The sequence below is a fragment of the Carlito syrichta genome, unplaced genomic scaffold (genome assembly GCF_000164805.1).
Source record: "Carlito syrichta isolate Samal-C Ts95f unplaced genomic scaffold, Tarsius_syrichta-2.0.1 Scaffold304325, whole genome shotgun sequence".
NCBI classification, from domain to species: domain Eukaryota; kingdom Metazoa; phylum Chordata; class Mammalia; order Primates; family Tarsiidae; genus Carlito; species Carlito syrichta.
In genome coordinates, this window is record NW_007248421.1 from 278,675 (window position 1) to 301,096 (window position 22,422).

The following is a 22,422-nucleotide window of genomic DNA, read 5'->3' on the forward strand; positions in this document are numbered from 1 at the left end:
GGCCTCCTGCATTCCCCTGGGGCTCAACCCTGCACAGCCTAAGCCATTGAGAGCCCAACCCAGTGACAGGTCTAGAGTCCTTCATGCCTGGGTGGTGCTGGGAAGCTGTGACTGCTCCTTGAAACTCACATGCCATCCTGAGTGCATCCATGAGCTTCAACTTGCAGCCTCCAGGCCTGACCTCACTCACATCCCATGCCGTGCTAGTTTCTGGCTGCAGCCCTTGGCTGGCATCTACCCAGTATGCCATAACCCCACCCTCTCTGGTCTATGCCTAAGGTCATCCGCTTCTGGCATCCACTCAGGCCTCTTTTGGTCTTTGCATCAGACTCTCTATAACCTTGAACATAGTAGACAACGCTAGAGGTGTCTGTCCAGCCCATACTCTATGAGTTGCCCAAGAGATGGTGCTGTGGTTGGAATGTCCCCCCTTAAGAGCTTAGGATTTAATTGTCATCGCAATAGTATCAAGAGGTGGGGCATTTAAAAAGTGATTAGGCCAGGAGGGCTGTGCCCTCATGAATGGATTAATGCCACTATCACAGGAGTGGGTTGGTTATCATGGGAGTTCAGTCCCCTTTTTCTCTCTCTGTCTCTCAGGTGAGCACTTCCTCCCATGTGATGCCTTCTGTCACAATACAACACAACAAGAAGGCCCTCACCAGATGCAGCCCCTCAATCTTGGACTTCCCTAAGTATGAGCAAGTAAACCTTTTATTTATAAATAACCCGGTATGTGATCATCTTTATAGCAGTAGAAAACAAACTAAGACATATGGGCCTAGCAACCAAGTTTAAGAGACATTGCGGTGTAGTGGTTTAGGCACAGTCACAGTAGGAACAGGCTGCTGAGTTCAACGTCACATACTAGCTGTGAGACCTTGGGCATGTAACTTAACCTCTCTGAGCCTCATCTGTAGAGTGAGGCTGATAATTGCAGCACCTATCTCATAGGGGTATGGGTGGAGTAGAATTAAACATGCAAAGTACTTAAAACTGTGCATAGCACTCAATAAATGTTGGCTGTTATCATCATCATAATTATTGCAGTCCCCACCACCAATATTATGATTATAGTGTGGTTCTATCCATAGCTGATTTGACCAGAAATGAACACCTGACTCAACTTGGGCCAATTTGGTTCTCAGTTGTGGGAATGTGGAATTTGTGCCCAAGGACTGAAGGGTCTGATAACGGGAAAACACACAGGCATGGGGAAGCAGGGAGAGCCCAAGTGCAGACAGAGGGGTGAGACAGATGTGCCCAGAGATGTTCAACTGAGAGACATTTAGCTCCAGTACAAAATGCAGGGGCTGCCTCTGACTCTGCTCCTGGATTGTATTTCCTGGTCCTTGAGGAAATATCCCCCTTAATCCAGATAGACTTGGTTTGCTTATTTGAGTCCTAAGGGTCAGACATCATGGCAGGCCTATAAAGCAAAAGGGGAAATGGGTGGTGCTGGGAAGAAAGTTGAGTCCTGTTGGTGTATCTGTGCGTGCACTTTTGCATGCCATGTTTGCAAGGGGAAAGAGGACCCTTTCTTGGTTGATTTTCCTGGCAAATGTAGGTCCACACTGTCCCTGCTCAGGGGAGGGAGGGGATCAAAGCCCAGCAGCGAACCACTTCCAGCCTCACTTGGAAAGACCATACGTTGTTTCCAAATAACCTTCATCTCCATGCTGTCACCGGCTGGCTGAGTGACCTCAGATGGGTCATCTTTCCTCCCTCAATTTCAAGAGTCCCAATTTATTGAGAGTAGTACACATCTGTCTGCCTCTGTCACAAAGGATACTCTGGGAGAGAACGAAGGACTCCATCCTTTCAGCCCACAATGGGGACCGTGCCTCATAGGTAAGAGGAGAGGCCACCATCATCCAGGAGGGAAGTGATTCCTCCCCACATCCCATAGCACAATCTTTCATGTACTTCCTTCCCCAGGGCTCCCTGCCCCTCACCCACAGAGCCCTGAGTCACTCTTGGGAGGAACTAGCAGAACCTGTGCACCCTTGGGGTCCTGAGAACTAGGTAGGAGCCCCTCCTTCACATGTTTTTCCTTAGGGTCACCAATTGACACCAGGAAGCCTCAACACTCTGTCCCTATAGGCAGAGGAGCAGAGCCCGGCAGACAGGAACCAAATTAGGCTGATTCCTAGATCACAATTTTGGGGCCCTGCAATGGGCAAGGTCCACCCCATCCCCAATGTGTTTGAGTAAACTGAGTCTCAGCCATCCTACCCAGAGCAAAGGCTGTGTCAGGGACCCTCTCTTCGGGAAGGGGGTCGACAGTGAGTGTTTGTCGTGCATCTGACTCCTCTGTGCCTCTGAATCCAGTCACAGGAACCTCCCTGTGATCACAAATATTTTTCACTTCTGCTTTTTCGCAGCATTTCACTTTGTTGACCACTGCCTACTTCTTGAAACACACCTTCTTGCACTCATCCCTCCCTTCAGCCACCCCTTCTCTGTCTCCTTCTGGGACCTTCTCAACAGCTAGTTGTCCTCAAGGTGCAGTCCTAGCAACTTCTCTCTCTGCACTGTCCCTGGTGGCCTCATCCATATGCTGGCTCCTCCCCTGACTCGTGGGCCAAAGATGCTCAAGTCTGCCTTCGCAGCCCAAACTTGCTCTAGGGCTGCAGCCCAGGGTCCATCAGCCTCCTCCAGAGCTACCTCCACACCTCCCCACACGACTCTGTGCTCTTCCTTCCCCCTGAAAAAGGACCATCTCTCCCTATCTCCATGAATAATGTCCTTCAGCTTCTAGTTACCTAGCGATAAACATCCGTGATGCCTCACTTTCCACTGCAAATAAAACCCATTAGCTAGTCCTGTCTAGACTACATTTTCAGTATCTTTCTAATCCAAGCACTCCCCCCAGCTTTGGCCACCGCTGCAGTCCAGATATACACCTCAGTCTTCGTATCAGATATAGATGCTTCATAAATCTTTTCCAATAAATTAACTTAGGTTTTTGCTTGTTTTTGTTTTTTGTTTTGTTTGGTCAAGGTCTCACTCTTGTCACCCAGGCTAGAGTGCAGTGGCATGATCACAGCTCACCACAACCTCCACTTCCTGGGCTCAGGCAATTCTTCCACCTCAGCCTCCAAGTAGCTAGGACTACAGGCACACACCACCATGCCTGGTTAATTTTTTTTACTTTTTTGTAGAGATGAGGTCTCACTGTGTTGCCCAGGCTAGTCTCTAACTCCTGTGCTCAAGCAATACTCCCACCTTGGCCTCCCAAAATGCTGGAATTACAGGTGTGAGCCATCATCCCTGCCTGACCAAATTAACCTAGTTTAAAGTCTAAAGTCCAAGAACTAGTTTCCACCTGGCCTGACATGGCAACAGCTCAGTGTCTAACCTAGAACCCATATCTCATCCCAACTCAGAAACTAGAACTCATGGCTAGTGTCGGGAGCCAAGTCCCCCTCATCCCCAACAACTTAGGAGGTGAAGCCTGGAACCCTGTATCAGCCTGTCTCTTAGTCTAAAGAGCCATGTAGGGCTCAACCCCTCCCACTAACGTCCCTAATTGCATTTTTCCCAAAGAAAACAAGTGTCGATGGGGAGAGGGTTAACAGTTTATTCTATTTTTTTCTGAGTGATTTTATCACTGTCGTTAGAACATTCATTGAAGTAAGTGAGGAATCCATCACGGGCTGACAGCAGTGTGCAGACTAATGGCTGTTAGATGGTAATAATTTTTAATATGATTTTTATTTCACTTAATTTCATATGTGCTTGACAAAAGGTCCCCAGTCACTGGGGAGCAGTGCAGAACTGGGAATATGCTCACAGGAAGGTCTATTAAGCCAGGTGCTGGAAACATTTCAAAGAAACAACTTTGTCATTCAGGGGAAAGTCAGGAACTTGGCTGGGTGAAGGGAGCTGGTTTCTGGCACGATGTTAGGATCACACCCTCACAGACACTGGCACATCCACGCCTCCTGATACCATGAGTCAGAGAGATAGGCACCAAAGTGATGGGCATACCCACATGCATGCATGCATGCAGACTTGCCGAGGTACACACACAGATGGCTCTTGACTTGCAAGAGAACACACAGTCACACCCAGTAAGTTGCCTTCCACGTTTCAATGCAAAGCAGGTATAGGATTGTGTGCATAAATATGCATAATGCAAGGAATGGAGGGAGGGAGATTGAAATTCATTCCTTGGCATAACACTGTCTCACCCCAAAATTCAGTGCACAGTTCTCTCCCTCTCCCTTCCCCTCCCTCTCAGTCTCTCTCTCTCTCTCTCTCTCTCTCTCTCTCTCTCTCTCTCTCTCTCATGCACTCGTGTGCGTGTGCGTGAACATGCATACACACGCGCGTGGGAGGGGGGAAGAATCACATAGAGAGAACATAAAGATTTAGCCTCATACAAAGTCACAGTTCACACACATACAAATAACCACATACGAAACAGTCCCCAAGACAGACATACACATCCTACTGGGTATGTACTACAGAATGGGTCATGAAGCCCACGAGTTTTTCCAAAAAATGTTTTTAACTATTAGAGGAAGTGATGGGAAGACAAGTCCCCATGCCCAAAGACAAGAAGTGGCCATGGGGAAGGGGACAGTGGAGCATCCTGTTTTGTATGGCCTCAGCCTCTCAACTCTCCTGTCAGAGAGTAGGGGACAAGTGGCATAGGAATGGCTAAGGAAGAAACCAAACCTGACTTGCGTCCACGTGTGACATGAGTTGGGATGTGTCCCGGGGTCTCCCTGGGTGTGATCTCAGGGAGTTGTTTGCTTGGAGCTTCAGATGCCCTCCTAGACATACAACAGATCAGAATGATGCAGCCCGGATTCCCAGGTCCTGGGGGAGTTCCCAGTGAAGAGGCATCAGCCATAGAAAGCCAGGCTGTGTCTTGGGAACTTCTCCCACACCAGCAGAAAACTAAGCCAGTTCAGGGATCCCAGCCCAGAATCCAAATGACCATGTAGAAAGAAGAGAACAGGGAAAAAAGAAGCTACAGTCTAGCCGGGCTCGGTAGCTCAGCCTGTAATCCCACGCTTCAGGAGGCTGAGGTGAGTGGATTGATTGAGCCCGCAGGTTCGAGACCCACCTGGGAAACTTGGTGAGACCTCATCTCTACAATAAATCAAAAATTAGCCGGGTGTGGTAGCGCACACCTGTAGTTCCAGCTACTTGGAAGGCTGAGGTGGTAGCACATGCCTGTAATTCCGGCTACATGGAAGGCTGAGGCGGAAGGATCACCGGAGCCCAGCAGGTCGAGGCTGCGGTGGCCGGGAGCGACCACTGCACTCCAGTCTGGGTGACAGAGTGAGACTCCAACTCAAAAAAAAAAAAAAGAATCTACAGTCTGATGCTTCAAACAACCCACAGTTGTCTGTCCACCACACCACAGACAGAAGCAGCAGACAGATCACCAATGCCCTGAGCGGGTGAGGAAAGCCGCCACTGTCCCACCAAGGCACTTCTCATTTCTTCCAAAACAAGGACTAGAGGAAACTAAAAAGAGTATTCGGGTCCCCATGTCTCTTTGACTTCCCTGCTAGTGGAAGAATTAATCGAGTGGTGCCCACCACAGCCTGCTGTAGCAAGCTGTCGTACACTGCTGGTCACAAAACTCCCAGAGACCTCTTGCTGAAGTCTCCATGTGCTGTCCTTGCAGGCTGACTCTGAGAGGGGATATTGTGGTGGCTAAGAGAGGGAGCTCTAGAATCAGACTACCTGAGTTTAAATCCTAACTCTGCCCACACTCACTTTGTGAGCCTGGGAAAGCTACTTGACCTTTCCATGCCTGCTTCCTCATCTGTAGAATTCTAATAGTAAGTTTCTACCTCGCAAGTAACTGGGGGTTAAGTGAAAGAGCCTGGATCTTGGAGAACGTTATCTAGGTTATCTGCTGTGATTATTTTCTGTTTCTTCTGGAAAGGATAGGAAATGGCTTTTCAAAGATTCTTTTAGCATTGAGGGGAGCTTTTGAAGACTGGAGAAGTCATAATGTGATGTCACTCTTCCTCAAGCCATTCTCTAATCACGTCTAGCTTGGGGTCCCCAGTGTCTGCAGGACTGAGAAAGGGGTCAGACTAAATTGCCTTGTCAGTCACCCCACGCTCACACAGGCACGTTTCAGTGCCCTAACACACCACACGTACACGCACGTACACACACACACACACACACACACACACACACACACACACACACACACGTTTCAGATAGTGTCCTAACACACCGCACGCATTCCCTCTAGTCCCTGAGTGGCCACGTGCCAGTCAGACTTCCTCCAAGTTGCGGTCTTGCCAACGAAGATCAGCACCACGGATAGCAGCACGCCTCTGTCCATGGTGCTGTCAGGACTTTTCTCCTTTCCCTTTCTCCTTTCCCTTTCCACACACTCACCACGTCCACACTCTAACTAGGAGGTCCAACAGGACGCTTATCTGGAGGCCGAGACTCCAGGAGACTCAGAGATATCAGTTCAGTGGGAAAGTCTGTGGCTGAAGGAATCCTTTTGTGGAGGAGTACAGCTGGGACAACCGAGGCAGACCACTCCTTGTTTACCCTAGGGCATTTCAGTCTACCTTTCCCTGAATTAACCACCCTCAGAATTCCGCTCTCAGGATGGGACACACAATGGGCTGAGAAATGACTCAAGGAGGAAGTATTTGATCTACATTGATTTGGCATGGACTGCGGGTTGGGGTCTGTACTGTGCCCTTTATCTACATTATTCCAGTTCATTCTCCAACAAACCAAAGAGGTAAGTGCTATTTTCATGTCATTCTGCAGATGAAAATCCTGAGGTTAGTGAGATTGTTGGCTTGTCTAAGTTCCGACAGCTAGAGTGGAGGAACTGGACTTGCACACATGCCTAGACTACACTCCAGTGATTCTGTCTTGTGAATTGGTGTGGTCATCACCCCAATTGCCGATACCCAGCAAAGAAGAAACTCTCAATGAATATGTCCTGAATGAATTAATTAGTGAATAGGTAAATAACCCCAAAGTCCCTGTTTCAGTGTCCTCATTGCTTTGCCTCCTGACTAGGAGAAGGTTCACAGTTAAAGTTGTTTCTTTTGACATTATGATGTACCAGCCGTCTCCACTGGCAGGACCTCTCCTCCCATAGCTCCCACACAGCCTGACATAAACCTCCATTGCCCCTCAGCAAGGGCTGGCCTTTTCAAACCTCCTTGGATCAGAGTCTGAAAGTCCTGAGAGCCTGGTCAAGCTGCCAAGGAAGCCCTGCCAACTCTGCCTTTTCAGCTGGAGCTACTGTGGAAAGTGGTTAAGTGCCCACAAACGGCAGCTATCATCATCATCATTGCTGTGGAACATCAGAGTTGTCTCCACCTTGGCATCTGCAGGGGACATATTTAAGCTAGTTTCCAAGATGGAAGCAGGTCCCTGAGAGGGACATGGCCCAGTAATAGGACTTTTGACTCGAGGTGGGAAAGGCTTTGCAGGGTTTCCACCCTGCAGTATAGGAGCTCAGAAATTACCCCCAAAGACTCAAGACCAGTAATTCACTTGTGGGTCATAACTCATTTCAATATAGGCCAAGCCTTTCCAGAACCATGTGTTTAAGTCTTCATGGAGGCAGGTCAAATCATGAATAAGCATCTAGACTTATGTCAACAATAAAATAATTGTACCAAATTACTGTTCATTTAGTACCGACTTATGAGCCCAGCACTATGCTAGAAATAAGGCATGCGAGGTTAACCAGTCAAGGTTCTTGTCTTCAAGAATCTCAGAGATCAACAGAAAGAAATACAGATAAATGGAAAATTTGTGCCAGACAGTTCTTTGTCAAGGATGACTGAAGAGGAAAAAGATTGGGGTTCTCCTGGGGCCATGTTAGCTGAGAGAGTCCCATGACTTGACAGCCTTCCCCAGAGCCCACAGGAGATCCGCCCACCTGTTGTCCCAGCTCCAGACAGCACAGCCAGGGAGAAGAAGCAAAATCCAGTGATGATTAAAAGCACACATTCGGGAAACAGACTGCTTTTTATTCAAATCCCAGTTCTTCCACTTACTAGCTGTGTGCCTTTGTACAATTTACTAATCTCTCTAGGCTCCAATATCCTCAGCTGTAAAGTGGAATAAAATCTAGCCTGTTGTAAGGGTTAAATACATGAGTGAGTATAAAGAGATAGAGCAGAACTTGGCACATAGCAAAGGCCATGGAAACACATGGTGGTGGTGGCGGTGTCATCATCGCAGCACACAAGTCAATCAGAGGCTGGCACAAAGCTGGAGAAGGTGACACATGGGACCCAGCCTGACTTCACTTGGCTTTTAAGTGGTTCGTCCCTGCCTGAGCTCACACACCATGCCAGGGGCAGAACCCAGTTAGAGACCTACCTCATCTTTAGTGCACACACCGTCCTGCACCTCTCTCCTCTGCTCCCTCTCTGTTAACCATGTGAGCTCCTATGAATCCCGTACTTACTTTTTGGAGCAACTTGACATTCATTATGCCACTCCAAGCCCTTACAATTACCCTTAAGGTGAGTGCTAGTATGATCTCCATTTTCCAGAGAGAACACAGAGGCCCAGCAAAGTTCAAAACCAGGCAGGATGACTCTGGAGCACAAGCTCTGAGCCATAAAGCTACAAGACCTTGTCCACATAGGAGGGAAGGTGGATCCTCCCCACCGAGTCTTCCAGCAGCCCTGTTGTCCCTTGGAGATCCCTCCCCTGGCCTGGCTGCAGCATGGAATACAATGTCCCCATGTCTCTTTTTCCCATGTCCCCATGACTCTGTCCACTTTAAAATATTGCTGCTGGCCCACCTGTGATCCCCAACTGGAGTTGCAAAGGTTTTGGTATCTTGGACCATGGCTCCTGATTCCCTATCAAACCCTAGACTCTCCCCCGTGTCTGGTGTCACTAAGAAGCATCATCCATGCTTCTCTTTCAGGCCCTTCTCTCTCTGTCAGACTGATTCCTTCCTCCAGAGAGGGGTCCTGAGAACATAGCTGCCTCCTTATCCTCAGTGGGTGTCAGTCCTGGGAGGTCCCACAGAGCCATTCACTGGGGACACTGCCTCATGCAGTCCCTAAAGTGACACGTCCTGGTCTGGGCCATCCCTAGTTACTCCTCATTCTCTGGATGGGAACAATGCCATCAGACAGGAATGGATTCACCCTGCTGCACCCCTCCCCCTCAAGTAGGCTGGCTTGATTCCACCTTCACCAGTTGGGCACACAGCATGGTCCTCTGCTATGCTAGCCGTGACCAACACACACACACACACACACACACACACACACACACACACACACACACACACACACACATGCACAAACTGACTTTGGATGCAAATGGAGCTGGGTTCAAGTGCTAGTGTGGACCTAGCACTTTTCTCTCTGGCCTTCCGTTTTCCCCCCTATAAAATGGAGAAAGGCTCCATCTCTCTGATCCAGCATGCCTAGGCCTACTAGAGGGGTCTGAGCCCAGAAATATGCCCGGGGAGCCCCAGGAATCAGTGGAACAGGAGGGGCAAGAGGCCTACAGAACGTTGGAGGGCCTCTCGGCCTTCAGCAACCCCTCCCACCTACACCCACACACACACACACACTTCCTCTTCCCTCATATGCTTTACTGGACTAAATATGAGGCAACATAGCTTTGGGTTAAATGCAAGGATTGGAAATCACATCGAGCCAGGTTCAAGGCTCAACTCTGCTCTTCACTGGCAAATTACCTAGTCTCACTGAGTCTCAGTATTCTCAACTATAAAATGGGGTAAATAATACCTTTCATACTGAGTTCCTCTGGAGACTAAATAAGACCACAAATGGGGAATATCTGACCAGTGTGGGTCAGAAGCCATCTCTTTTTTTTAAACATTTTTTTTACTTTAAAGATGTGGAGTACAATTCAGGGTTAGGTGTACAAATGTTCTTTATGCAGGTATCCTTGTTGCTGAGGTGTAGAAGCCGTCTCCTAAGGCAAATGGTAAGAAGAGTAGCGAGTTCAGAGAGTCCCAACCAGGATCCCACCCTACAAGGCTGCTCATGACGCAGGGGGATTCCTGAGTCCCAGAACACCGTGGTCTATGGGATCGCTTTGGAAGACAATTCCAGAACAGTTTAAACGTAGTTACTATAGGACCCTACAGTTCCACTCCTAAGTGTGCCAAGTGAATGTAAAACACAATGTGTCCCTGTACACCATACCAGTATACAGTATTCACAGTACAATTAGTCACAGTAGCCAAAAAGTGGAAACAACTCTAATGTACATGAACTGATGAATGAATAAACATACCGTGGTGTTTCCATACAGTGGAATATTATTGAGCAAGGAAAAAAAATCCATACTACAACACAGCAGAACCTTGAAAGCACAAGGCTAAGGAGAAGAAACCAGACACAAAAGACCACATGTTGTAGGATTCCACTTACATGGACTCTCCAGAAAAGACAAATCCACAGAAACGGAATGTAGACCCATGGCTGCCAGGGACCGAAGACGGGGGAAACAGGGAGTTACTGCTTAATGAGGATGGGAGGTTACTTTTTGGGGTAATTAAAATGTCTAGAATTCGATAGTGGTAATGGTTGTGAATACACTAAAAACCACTGAACTCTACCCTTTGAAAGAGTACATTTATGGCATGTGAATTATGTATTTTTTATAAGTCTTTTGTAGTGAAGAGTCTGAGCACTGGTTAGTGCCCTGAAGTCCTGTTGCACAAACTCAGAGAATTCTGCAAAGCCCTCAGATGGCCTTGATTCTCCATGGAAAAGTTGCCACAGGCTCTGAGCCCCTGCAGAGGACCAGGTGCTGGGCTGTCCACGGAACAGGCATCTCTGAGGCACACAGACCGTAGCCAAGGCAGAACCCTAGAGCCAAACAGACCTACCTTCAATCCTAACTCAACCATCTTCAGTCTTATGACCACAGGCATGTTGTCAAACCCTCTGAGTCTGAGTTTCCACATATGTAAAATGGGAGATAATAACATCACCTACTCCATCAAGTTGTTGTGAAAATCAAATAAATCCATCAGGTAAATGGCCTGGCACAGTGCTAGACACACAGCAAGTGTGAAAGATGGGTGGACCCTAACAGCGTTGAGCTCCCATAAGTCCTGCCAACATCCCTCCCTGATGGGCAAGAATTGCTATTCCCATTTCTCAGATTTTCCCTGCACGACTCCCCTCCCCCTTCAGAATACTGGAATGCAGTGGGAGGCTATGGGGATTCACTTGTGGCTGAGGAGCTGACTGGGAGGCCACCACAGACAAGCCATAAGAGAAGATGGTGACCTGGCCCAGACAGGGACCCAGGGACTGGAGGGGCAGACATGCTAAGTGTCTGGTAAGAGAACTGGACAGGCCTGATGACTCCCTGGAGAAGAAGGAGGGCTCGTCGCGGCAGACAGACACCTCCCAGGTTCAGACTTAATGAGTGGATGGGGTGGGGATGGCAGGACCCTGAGTTCAGGGACACTGGGGGAAGAAGAGACCAGAAAGCCCAGGGTCCTGGAAGAGCTCTGGGCTGGAGGTGGAGTTGTGGGAATCACTAGGATGGAGACGGATGGAGGGGCTCCCGCAGGAAGCATGAGGAGCCAGAGCAGGGTGGAGGGCTGCAGAACCAACCCAGGGAGCAGTCGCAGGTGTGATGCCAGCAGAGGCAGAGGATGCTCAAAACAGTCAGGAAAACATAGTCAGGGAAGATGGAGCCCAGTCCAGAGACCCAGCATCAGGGAGGGCACAAGAAGAAAGAGTCACTGGGAGACGGGGTGAGAGAAGGCGGGTGTGTGCCCATGACGGACTGGATTTTCCTCAAGGGGGCAACTGGCTGTACTGGGTATCGGAAGGGGGTTCAGGGCCCACACAGGTGGGTCAAGGCCTACATGATAAGGAGACAGAGTAGTGGTCAAGGGAAGACCCTGTGGAAGGATGCTAAAAGGCCAGAGAAAAAAGAGGCAGCGGCTGTTGGTCAGGACTTGCCAGGGCCTCCTAAACTTTTGGGGCAGAGTTGGCTGCTTCCTCCTAGGAGATCCTACAGTGCTCTCTCCATCCATCCCTTTGTTGCAGCGCTGACCACCTGGGAGTGGCATCATCTGTCTCTTCAGTGGGGTCTTCTAATATGTTTCTGCAGTCCTGGGGCTTGTGGTAGAGGGAAGAGCAGGGTGCCAGGCAAGCAGGCTGGCAAGAAGTAGGACAGGCAGTGGGCGATGCCTCCAGACACACAAGCAGGCCGGCAGACAGGCCGTACCCAGCTGGAAAAGAGGCCCGAGGGACAGGCAGGCAAGGCCATGGAGATGTCTGCCCCTCCCCTTCCGGGTGCCCCCCCACCTACCACCGCTGACACCACCAGGCCTGGAGCACAGATTTATCTCCAAATGCTGCCACAATCCAGATATTGGATTTGTAATCACAGGCTCCAATGTTCACGGGATAAATATACTAACAAACTAATTGTTTGTTAGCTCTGAGGTTGGAGCAATCAACACGTCCAGCGTGAGATATGGGCCACTCACCGGCTCGAGCCTGGGTCGTCTCAAGGCCCCGAAGCCTGGTACCATGGGCACCCACTGGCCCCCAGCAGGGGCTCTGGCCCAGTGTGTGGGCACAAGCCTGAGCATCCACACGGGGGTAGCGCGGGCGGGAGGGCTTCCAGAGCGTGCTGGCACATAGCCGTTGCCGCTGCCCCTGCCTGAGCCTCGTCAGTGGCAGACATAAACTAACTCGGTTCCTGGGGACCCCAGAGGAGCAGCAGGAACTGTTTGGTAGAGAATTATAGCTGTGGGTGAAATTAGATGTACTCTGAGCCCCAAGGCTGAGAGAAATAAAAAGCATTTTAAATGGAGTGTAGAATTCATATTCCTCAGTCACCTTCCAATAAATAAATCTTGTACCATTTTTTTCTGTAAACAGTGGTTACACTCGGCTTCTATTGTCTCCACATTCCATATGCCAATCGGCAGGGAGTGGCAGGGCCATGCTGGGGTAAGAAAGAAGAAAATAGGGCCTACTTGAGGTTTGGGGGAATTGAACTCCTGGTGGCATCCCTCGAAGGTGTCCCCAGCTTTAAGGAAGCATCAGGAGGATCCTGGGGTCATAGCCCAATCCTGGGCATCCCTCAAGGAGCCCTGAGGCAAGATGTCAAGTATGGTGCTCCCAGCCCCCCAGGTTTGAGACCCAGGAGTCCAGGGTGGCTCTGGTTCTCTGGGTGCCCCCTGCCCCCAGGAAGTGGGGTCCCATCACGCTGACAGCTGGGAGCGGGGGAAGCTCTGCAGTCTCATCCGCAGCAGCTCTCATTACTTCTGGTTTTCTTTTTAAAAAACTTTTGCCTTCTGGTTACAAAAATGATACCTCCTTGCCACAAGAGTTGTAGAAAATACAGAAAATTTCAAAGAAGAAAATTATTGCCAGCAATCTCATAATCCTGAAAAAAAAAAAAATCACTGCTGATATGTTGGTCTTTTTCCTTCCAGACTTTCTTCAGTGTGTATATGCACACAGATAGATATGTGTTTTATAAGCCAGAAATAATTTCCTACATTTTTAAGTGTCCAGCATCTACCAGGTACTGATCTGAGCATTTTGAATATATTACCTCTGCAACTTACAAACAATCCTGCAAAAAAAAAGAAAAGAGAAGAATGCATATGAAATATTCCCACATCACTGATGGAAACAAGACAGGTTCACATGCAGAGACCCCTTAATGTATACTTGGCACATTCTGCAGAGTGAAACCTGCATGCCCTTGTATGCTCCCTGCCACTCCCCAGAGCAGGGGGCCAGTTGTTCTCCTTCAGAGAGTGAATCGTGGGTGGAAGAATCATGATGAAAACCCAGCCTTGTCTGACCTGGAGTGAGTGTTCTCAGCCACTTCCCATTGTTACCCCACAGGCCAAACTACGGTGGACAGCACCCCCAGGCCCCAGCCCAGCCCTTTGGCAGTGGGTGCTGGCCCACTCCTCCACGGAGCCCATCTTCTGTCCTGCCTGGACCAGTCCTTCTTCTTGAACCTGCAGGAATTGTCCACTTCCCATGACTGAGGTTTCCATAGCTGCCCTGACTCCGCCCTGCCAGCTCACAAGCAGAGAGGCAGCAGAGGGGACAGCAAAGAGTCTGTGCTCAGACAGCCACAACTTCAGTTTCAGCTTGGCCTCTTACTAGCTGTGCGTGTTGGGGAAATCACTGCCTGTCTCGTTCTCAGCTCGAAAATGGAGATAATAAGAACAAACAGAGCTATGAAAACCAAATGAAATCATTACATGAAGTGACCAGCACAAAATCTAGCACATGATAAGGGCTTCAAAATATTGGCTCTCTTCTAAACTAACAGTGAGACACTGAAAAAGATTGTAAAAGAAAAAGGCCACAACAACAAAAACGAGACACTGGAACACATCCTGACTCTCCCTCCCCTCTGCTCCCATTCCCTTCTCCTTGCTCTATTTGTCTGGCATGTACCCATTTGACAGAATGCCAGGGAACAATGACTGATAGTCAACGGCTGACTCCTGAAAACCAAGGAAAAGAAAAAGAGAAGTTGGCCCCTTTGCAGAACTCCTTGGCAACAGCAACAACAAAAAAATTGCACGGTTCCATTTGGGGCTGGGGTCCAACGGTTCACCGCTTGTGAGTCCATCCCACCAGAGTCAGCTGAGACAGAAGCAATGACTCAGCTGGTGCGAGTCAATGCCTTCTTTGAAGGGAAAAGATTCACGCTCCCCCTCCCCCCGCCCCACAAGCAGAGCGAGGAGAGCCATATGAGATGAGCTGTGCTTGGGACTCAGTTCTGCCCTGACTGTCCGAGACCGGGCTCACTCAGAGCAGCTCCTTGGGCTGCAGCAGCCCAGGAAGGCTTCCTGGGGAAGGAAGGCAATAGAAGGATCTGGGAGACAGACAGGAAAAAGGGCTGAGTCTGGTGGGAAGAAGGATCATGGGCTGCAGCCCTGGATTCAGGGGCCATAAGGATGGTGTCCCGGGTCACTTACTGACTCCTGTGGGACTCTGGGCTGGTCCCTGGCCCACTCTGGACCTCAGCTTCCCCCTCCGTGAAATGGGGATGACAACACCCCATTGGAAGTACAAAGGTTGTGCCGATAGGAATGAATGAGTAATGAATGAGTGAGTGGTTCTACTCCAAGTCCTCAGCAGCCGCTGACTCTGGGGTGGTCAGGGCTCCCTTCTTCCCAAGGCTCTTGGTCATTTATTTTTGGTTAATTAAATGGTAAGATTTTCATGTCTGATTATTTACTGCCAGCCAGCTTCATTACCAGCTCCCCCATAAATCACAGCGGGGCGCCTGGCTTCAGCTCCCCCGCCTCTGTGCTGGCTCCCAGGCTGAAGCCCCGTCCCTGGCAGAGCTTGGCCTCCGAGGGCCCCAGGAGAGGTGGGAGTTGTGACACCTCCTGTCCTGGTGAGCTGCATGCAGGCGTCTCCTGACTCCCATCCCCACCCAAAGCCTGTACCATCTAGACCCGCGGCAGCCTCCTAGCAACTGGAGTCTCGGAACTGCCCAGCTCATTGGAACATCCAGTGCAGAGGCCAGCCTCAGCAGGTCCTCATGAGCGCCTACTGTGTGTCGGGCTCTCCACAAAACTGAGCTCCAGGCTGCAACTAGATCTCTTTATAGGCGAGGATACCAGGGCTCAGGATGGTCGAGTAACTGACCCAAGGTCGCAGAGTTGGCCAGCAGGACAAAGACCCCGGTCATCTGGCCCCAGGGTCTGCACCCTCAATGGCCCTGCCTCAGTGCTGAGGAATGTGCAGGCTCTGGAGTCGGACGAACCTGGATTAATATCCTAGCTGCAATGTCTGCAAGCTGAATGACCTTGGCCAAGAGCCCTCAATACTCTGTGTGCCTGTTTCCTCAACTGACAGTGGGGACAGTAACGCCTCTCTCACCAAGTGCTGCAGGCATTAGAAACGACAGGCCTGGAGCAGCACCAGACTCGGGCTTCGCTGCATGCTGAGCGTTTGCTGAGTTCCTGCTCTGAGACTGGACTGGGGTGGACCCCACAGTCAGGGGTGAGGTGTCGAGGCCTGTTTCCCCCAGACCCCAAGCAGGGCAGCAGCACAGGGAGGCTGGGAGGACTCAGGTAACACCCCTACCCCTGGCTGTACCTGCAAAGCCCTAATGGACCTGATGGTATCCTGGATGGCAATGACTCCTGCAGAACTGCCCCCACCTAGCCTCCTGCTGACCCTGCACACCTCAGCCCAGGTACCCATCCAGGGAGCTCTGGAAGTGCTGGGCACAGGGAAAGCCCCGTGCTGACAAGGAGACCATGGTGTTTCTGTGGCTCCAGCCTTGGCCACTGGACAGAGGACAAACAGAAGTAACTGAGACGAGCCACTCCAGGCAACAAAGGGAAGCAGCTGCCCCACCCAACAAGGACCCCAGGAGGCAGGCAAGGACCATGTACTTGCTGCAAAGCATCATCTCCTGTCCTCAGCACTCAGCTAGACAGTGTGAGAGCTGAGTTCAAATCTGTCAAGCAATTGCATGAATAAACGAACAAAGAATGAGCAAATCAACAAACCAAAGACTGAAAGAAAGAACAAATGAATGAATGAATGAATGGATAAGTAAATGAACACATGAATGGCTGAGTGGTTGAACAAATGGCTGAACAACTAAATGATCTAATAATTGAATGAATGAAAGAGCAAAAGAACAACTTATTGAATGAATGAACAATTGGATAAATGAGTGACCTGGGAAATATAAGAACAAATGATTGGATACACAAACAAATGAAGAAAGGAATGAGTGAACCAAAAAGAATGGTAGAAAAGAGAAGGACAGGAGAGAGAAGGGAAAGAGGGAGGAGAGAAGAGGAGGAGGGAAGAGGACAGGGGGTCAGGAAAGGCCTGGCACAGAGTGGCTCCCCAGAGACAACACAGACCCTCAGGCAAGAACATCCAGCCCCCCCCCCCCCCCGCAACCCCAGCCCCTCCACCAAAAGCGGGTGGGAAGGTGGGAACCTCTGTGCACTTCCTGGCAGGCCCAGCACTCAGGGAGCCCCTCCCTGGCAGCCTTGAACGCCCGGCTGGAGGAAGCCGGTAGCTCTGCCAAGCACCCGGCCGAGTCTTTAACTATTACATTAAGCATCTGCTTTGCCATTCACGGATCGGATAGCATTTTACCCCTGAGATATTTGATTTTATTACCTTCCAGGGAGAGGGCCAAGCAAGTGTTCTTATTGATTTGCACATTAAATATATTAGTAATAAAACAACATCTCCGTAAACCAATTGTAAAATCAATATTAATTGGTACCAAAATATCACAAGTCGTTGAATTACAATTAAGAGAGGGGCGAGTCCTGCCTCAGGGCACAGGGTGCTGAGGTCCCAGGAGGAAGAGAGGTTGATGACCAGATTCCAGAGCCAGGCAGACCTGAGTGCCTTAGTTTCCTCATCTGCTAAATGGGGGTAATAGTTCTAACAGCCAAGGTGTGGTGAGGATGGAGCGAGGGGTGTGCACGCAGTGCCTGGCAGCAGCAAGTGCCAAGGAACGTTCTCTTCCTGCTTCTGTTTTAGTGCCAGCGATAGGCAAGTGTAAGTCAATCCCACTGTAGTAAGAAAGGGCACTCTTGGCAATAAGGAAGACAGACATGGGCAGCGCAGCTGAGAGGATAACAATAACAGGGCAGACTGGAGATGGGGGGATATAAATAGTCTGGGGGAATCTGGGAGAACTTTCAGGAGAATTGACTTAAAGCTAAGACCTGAAAGTTGGGAAAAGAGCCCAAGTAGGGGTGTGTTGAGGGAAAGCCAGGGGCCACAGTGCCCCTTTTATTTCTCAAATAAGAACCAAAGCAATTAGGAAGATGAAGCCACTTGCAAGGGTTGGGCTGGAGCGCTGGGGTGGGAGTCTGGGTGCTGGCTGCCTCAGGAACAGGGTAGTCAGGGCATGGCCGAAGAGTCACTTAGCCCTGCCAGCTGGGGCCAAAGTCAGCAGCACTGGCCAACTTCTCTCGGGTCTGGGAGGAAACCATCATCCCCAGGGTCCCATGGAGGTCGCTACCGCAGTCACAGAAGAGACAGGCTCCGCAGCTCCACCCTGCACCTCTCACGGCCCCAGGCCCTCTCCCTCCCAATCTTTGCCCTCTCCCTCCCAATCTTTCCAAACAAAGTGCTCAGGAGGTGTTCCCACAGGCCCCAAGGACCAGCCCCCAGAGTCTGCGTTCCCTGATATGTGTGTGTTTGGTTGCTTGGTTGCTAAACCTCCTCAGTAACCATCACATTTTATTCTACAACAGTCCTATGGGGCAGCTTTGACTATCATCCCCATTTTACAGATGAGAAAACTGAGGCTGAGAGAGAAGGCACTGGCCCAGACACACAGCCAGCAGGTGGTGGACTGGGTCTTGAACCAAGACCTGTTTGACTCCAGGGCTTGTGCTTCTCTCCAGTTTCCAGTCCCAGCTGGGAGCTGAAGGAGTTGGCACCAGCTCACGGCAGCTCACTGCTGACGGGTTAATCTGGCCCTGCTGCTGCTCCTGGGGTGTCCAGACAGGAGGCAACCATCCACGCCATGGGCACTTACTCCACCACTGCTGGCACCCCAGGGATGTTTTGGCCTTTTTTTGCTCTTTAGAGGTGACTATAATGACAATATACATGGTAATAGTAGTACACATCACATGTTGAAAAAGGGGTTTGCACCATGCCAAAAACTGCACCCACATTTTCCAGTCTGGTAGATGTCAGAGCACAGGGGTTAAATCTGAAGACTTGGGTCAGACCCCCACCCCCCACTTCAAATCCCAGCTGGGCCACTCCTGGTTGTGCAGCTATATCTATCAGCTGCAGCCACAGTAACACTGTGTAACAAACCACCTCAAAACTCAGTCACTTACAGCCATAAATGTTTATTGTCCCGTCCACATGTCCGAATATTGGTTGATCTAGATGGAGTCAGGATAAGAGGCTCAAGTCAGGGTCAGGGCTGTCCCACGGTCTCTTCTTATTCTAGGACTGGCAGCTACCCAGGGCAGTGCCCGCAGAAATGACTAAAGAGCCAAGTGAAATCACACAAGGACATCAGGGCCCACTGGTTGTGTCCTGTCCACTAGCCTTCCTTCCCCTGGCCAAAACAAATTCCATGGCCAAGCTCAGTATCAGTGGAACAGGGAAATGCACTCTACCTGTGGTGAATGGGAAGAAAGATTTGCTGAACAATTATCCAAACTACTGCAGTGATCTTGGGCCTCTGCTTACTCATCTGTAAAATGGAGATCAAGTACTGAGCCAGCAGTAGAAGATTTGATCTGAGAGCAGGACCTCCCAGGGTCCATGCCTCGGCCTCACAGAGGCCTCCTGATTCCACGATGCTTTGTTCTCTGGCTTCAGCATATTGACAGCCTTGTGCAGTGGGGGTCCCCATGTCATCAGGCCCATTTATTCATTAACTGATGGCAAGTCACGCTGCAAACCCCCTCTCCATACCCAGCATCCACCCCAGAAGACTCATGAGATACCTACTATCCCTGACTAGCACCCAATGGATCAAGTGAGGCTTGTTCAGCCTCTCATAACACACAGCATCCCCCCTCATGGCCGTTAGCACAGCCTCACTCAGTGGCCACTGAACACCCTGCATGGATCCTTGCCCCCTAGTATGCAGGCAAGAGCCCCAAGAGTGAGGTCTGTGTCCAACGCTCACTGCCGAGCCCCAGTCCCTGGCAGAGCCTCAACAAGCATGCTGCCCGCAGGCATGACCCTATTCGGTCATCCTCAGTTAGGCATCATTTGGCTGCAAGGAACACAGCCTCATGCACGCTGAAAGAAGGAAAAGGTGGCGGTAGGGGTGAATTTTTGGCAGGGCACAGAAAGTGGTGGGTCAGAAAGTCTGTCCCAGTGGGGACATGGGACCTGAACAGAAAAGGCATCAGTACCAGACAGTAAGCCTGCCTCAAGCTGGTCTCTGCTTCATTCTCTCTCTACACATGGCCCAGTTCCAACCCCACACAACCTTATATACCTGACAAGCCAGCCAGAGACTCTGTGACTTGGGAGATGCAAAGTTTCAATTCCCGGGAAAGACGCTGCAGTTGGCTCCAGCTACTTATGGTTGGGGGTCCTATAGCTGCCTGGGGTCAAGGAGTCAGATCTCAAAGAGGGAGTGAGCTTGACAGACACCCAATGGGTGGTCCCTCCCCTTCTGCCTTCCTCCTTTGCAAAGAGGGAATAATAGTACCACCTCCTGCCATTGTGAATGTCAAATGCTCTAGGAGATAATAGCAATTCTTATTGTCACAGAAGCCTCCATGTACCAAGCTTGCTCTGTGGCAGCGACTGTGCCAGGCCCTTTCCCTGCATGGTCTGATGGAATTCTCAGAATAATTCCTTGGGGATGGTGCCTCAGTGGCTGCCACTTTATAGAAGAGTAGCAGAAAGGGTAGGCAATTTATCCAAGGTCACATAGGGCTGGGATTCCAAGGCAGGGCTGCCTCCACAGGATGCCTTTTCACAACCGGCTCTGAGCTCTCCTTCACCAAGATCTCCTTGAGGTTGTAGCTGTCCCTGGGGGGAGGGCAGACAAAAAGTCACTCCACAAACCCCGTGGAAAGAGCCACATTTCCATTCTTACTGAGGCCCCTCCTTACACAAACATGAAATCACTCCTGTGGGGGTTCCTGGGATATGGGGTTGCACCTGACTCCTTCCTGGCTTTTTAGGGTCTGTGACTCCCCTCTGGTGGCTGCCTTCTGGGCAAACAAAAGGCACCTATTTCTCAGAGCAACATGGTTGGCTGCACTTGTATCAGCAAAGAGCCCCTCACTCCTGACCCATCCACCTGGGGGAACCACAGCTGACACACCTGCCCGAGGATGGCCTGCCACCATGAGATGCCACCAATGGAAGGCTTGGTTTCCACCGCAGGGAGCCACAGGAAAAGACAGGTCTCTTTTCTCATTTGTCCAAAGACATCCATTATCCTGCCAGAGAGGGTGGGTTGCACAGAGAAGGGGCTGGGCGGGGCACCGAGAGGCTAGGTTAGATGGCCCACCCTCATCTCTTTGCAGTAAAGTAAAGGTGTCACAGCCCAGGAACTCAGGTTCAGGGCTTCTGACACCCCACCCAGCTGGAAAGCAGCTCAACATGGCCAAGGGTCGGGGGTCACCAAGCCCAGCAGGCAGCCTCCCCCACACCCACTGACATTAAGGCCCCCAGGGAGACCTCTGTGCAGAGAGCTGGGATTTTCTAGAAAACAAAGTATGGGTGGGGGGAAATCAAATGCATCCCCAGCCAGCAGCAACCCCAGTTCCACTTGAGTCTGCCTGTGTGTGCCTATGTGCCATGGGCATGCACACCTGTGCATGTGTAAGCGTGCGTGTGTGTGTGTGTGTGTGTGTGTGTGTGTCTGGTGTGCTGGCACCGTACTTGCTCAAGCATGCGCACAAATATGGGTGTGCCAGCATTCATGCAAGCATGATACACGTGCATGTGGGTGTGTCACACAGGATGGCTCTCATGTGTGCATGCTCAAGCGCTCGTGCCTCTGACAAAGAGCATACCATCTGCCGGGTGTGCATGGATGCAGGTGCCTCTGCGTGCCTGTGGGAGGGGCTGCAACCTGAGGCTACCTGCCTCTCTCCAACTGAGCCTTCCTCTGCCCAGTCCCAAGCTTTCTCTAAGTTGAAACGGTTTAATGTGGTGATTTGCTACTAACTGTTTTTAATTTTTTGTTTGTTTTGAGAACTGCCAGCCCCTCTGCAGCAGTTACTGACTGAGCTTTGACAAACCATTCCAGCTACTGGGATTCAAGCTTTTCCCTCAAAAAGAAGGATGTGGGGCTCCCGCCTCCTGTCCTCCCTCCTGCCCCACAGCCACCAGTCCCTCCCACCCCCAGCTCAGTTGGCCAGCCAGGCTCATGAGACAGAAGGAAAGGTGACAGTGGGACAGTGGTCTCACGCAGACCCCTCCAGCCCTGCAGCCTCTCCCGGGGCCTGGGGTCTGAAGACCATTCCCAGATCAAGAAGGTCATAACTGCTGGAGAGGTCCAGGCAGGGATAGAGGCTCTGGGCCTCTCCCTGAGTGAGGGGTGGCAGTGGGGATGTCAGGCACCTCCCACCCGCCACCCCCCACATGTTGTAAATAATGCCAAAAATGAGTAGTTTTTAAAGAGTGTCCAGTGGGATTCTGGAGCCTTGTTTTAATTATACAAAAACAGCATGGGTGCTTGGGCAGATGTTGGTGCTAATTGTTTTGAAAGCCAGCCCTCCTGGCTCTGCAGAATCCCTCGTATGGGCACATCGCGATGCAATTCCCCAGCCAGGCAGGTGAGGTCACTGCCTCTGCTGGGCAGGGCGGCTGCTCCCCAGCACGCTGCATCCAAGACCCTCCTTCACTCCAAGCAGCCCTGCAGGGAGGGCAGGGGGTCGGGTGAAAGGGAAAGAGGGGGTGGAGCAGACCAGGAGTCTGCCTTCAGGGCTCCCTCCTC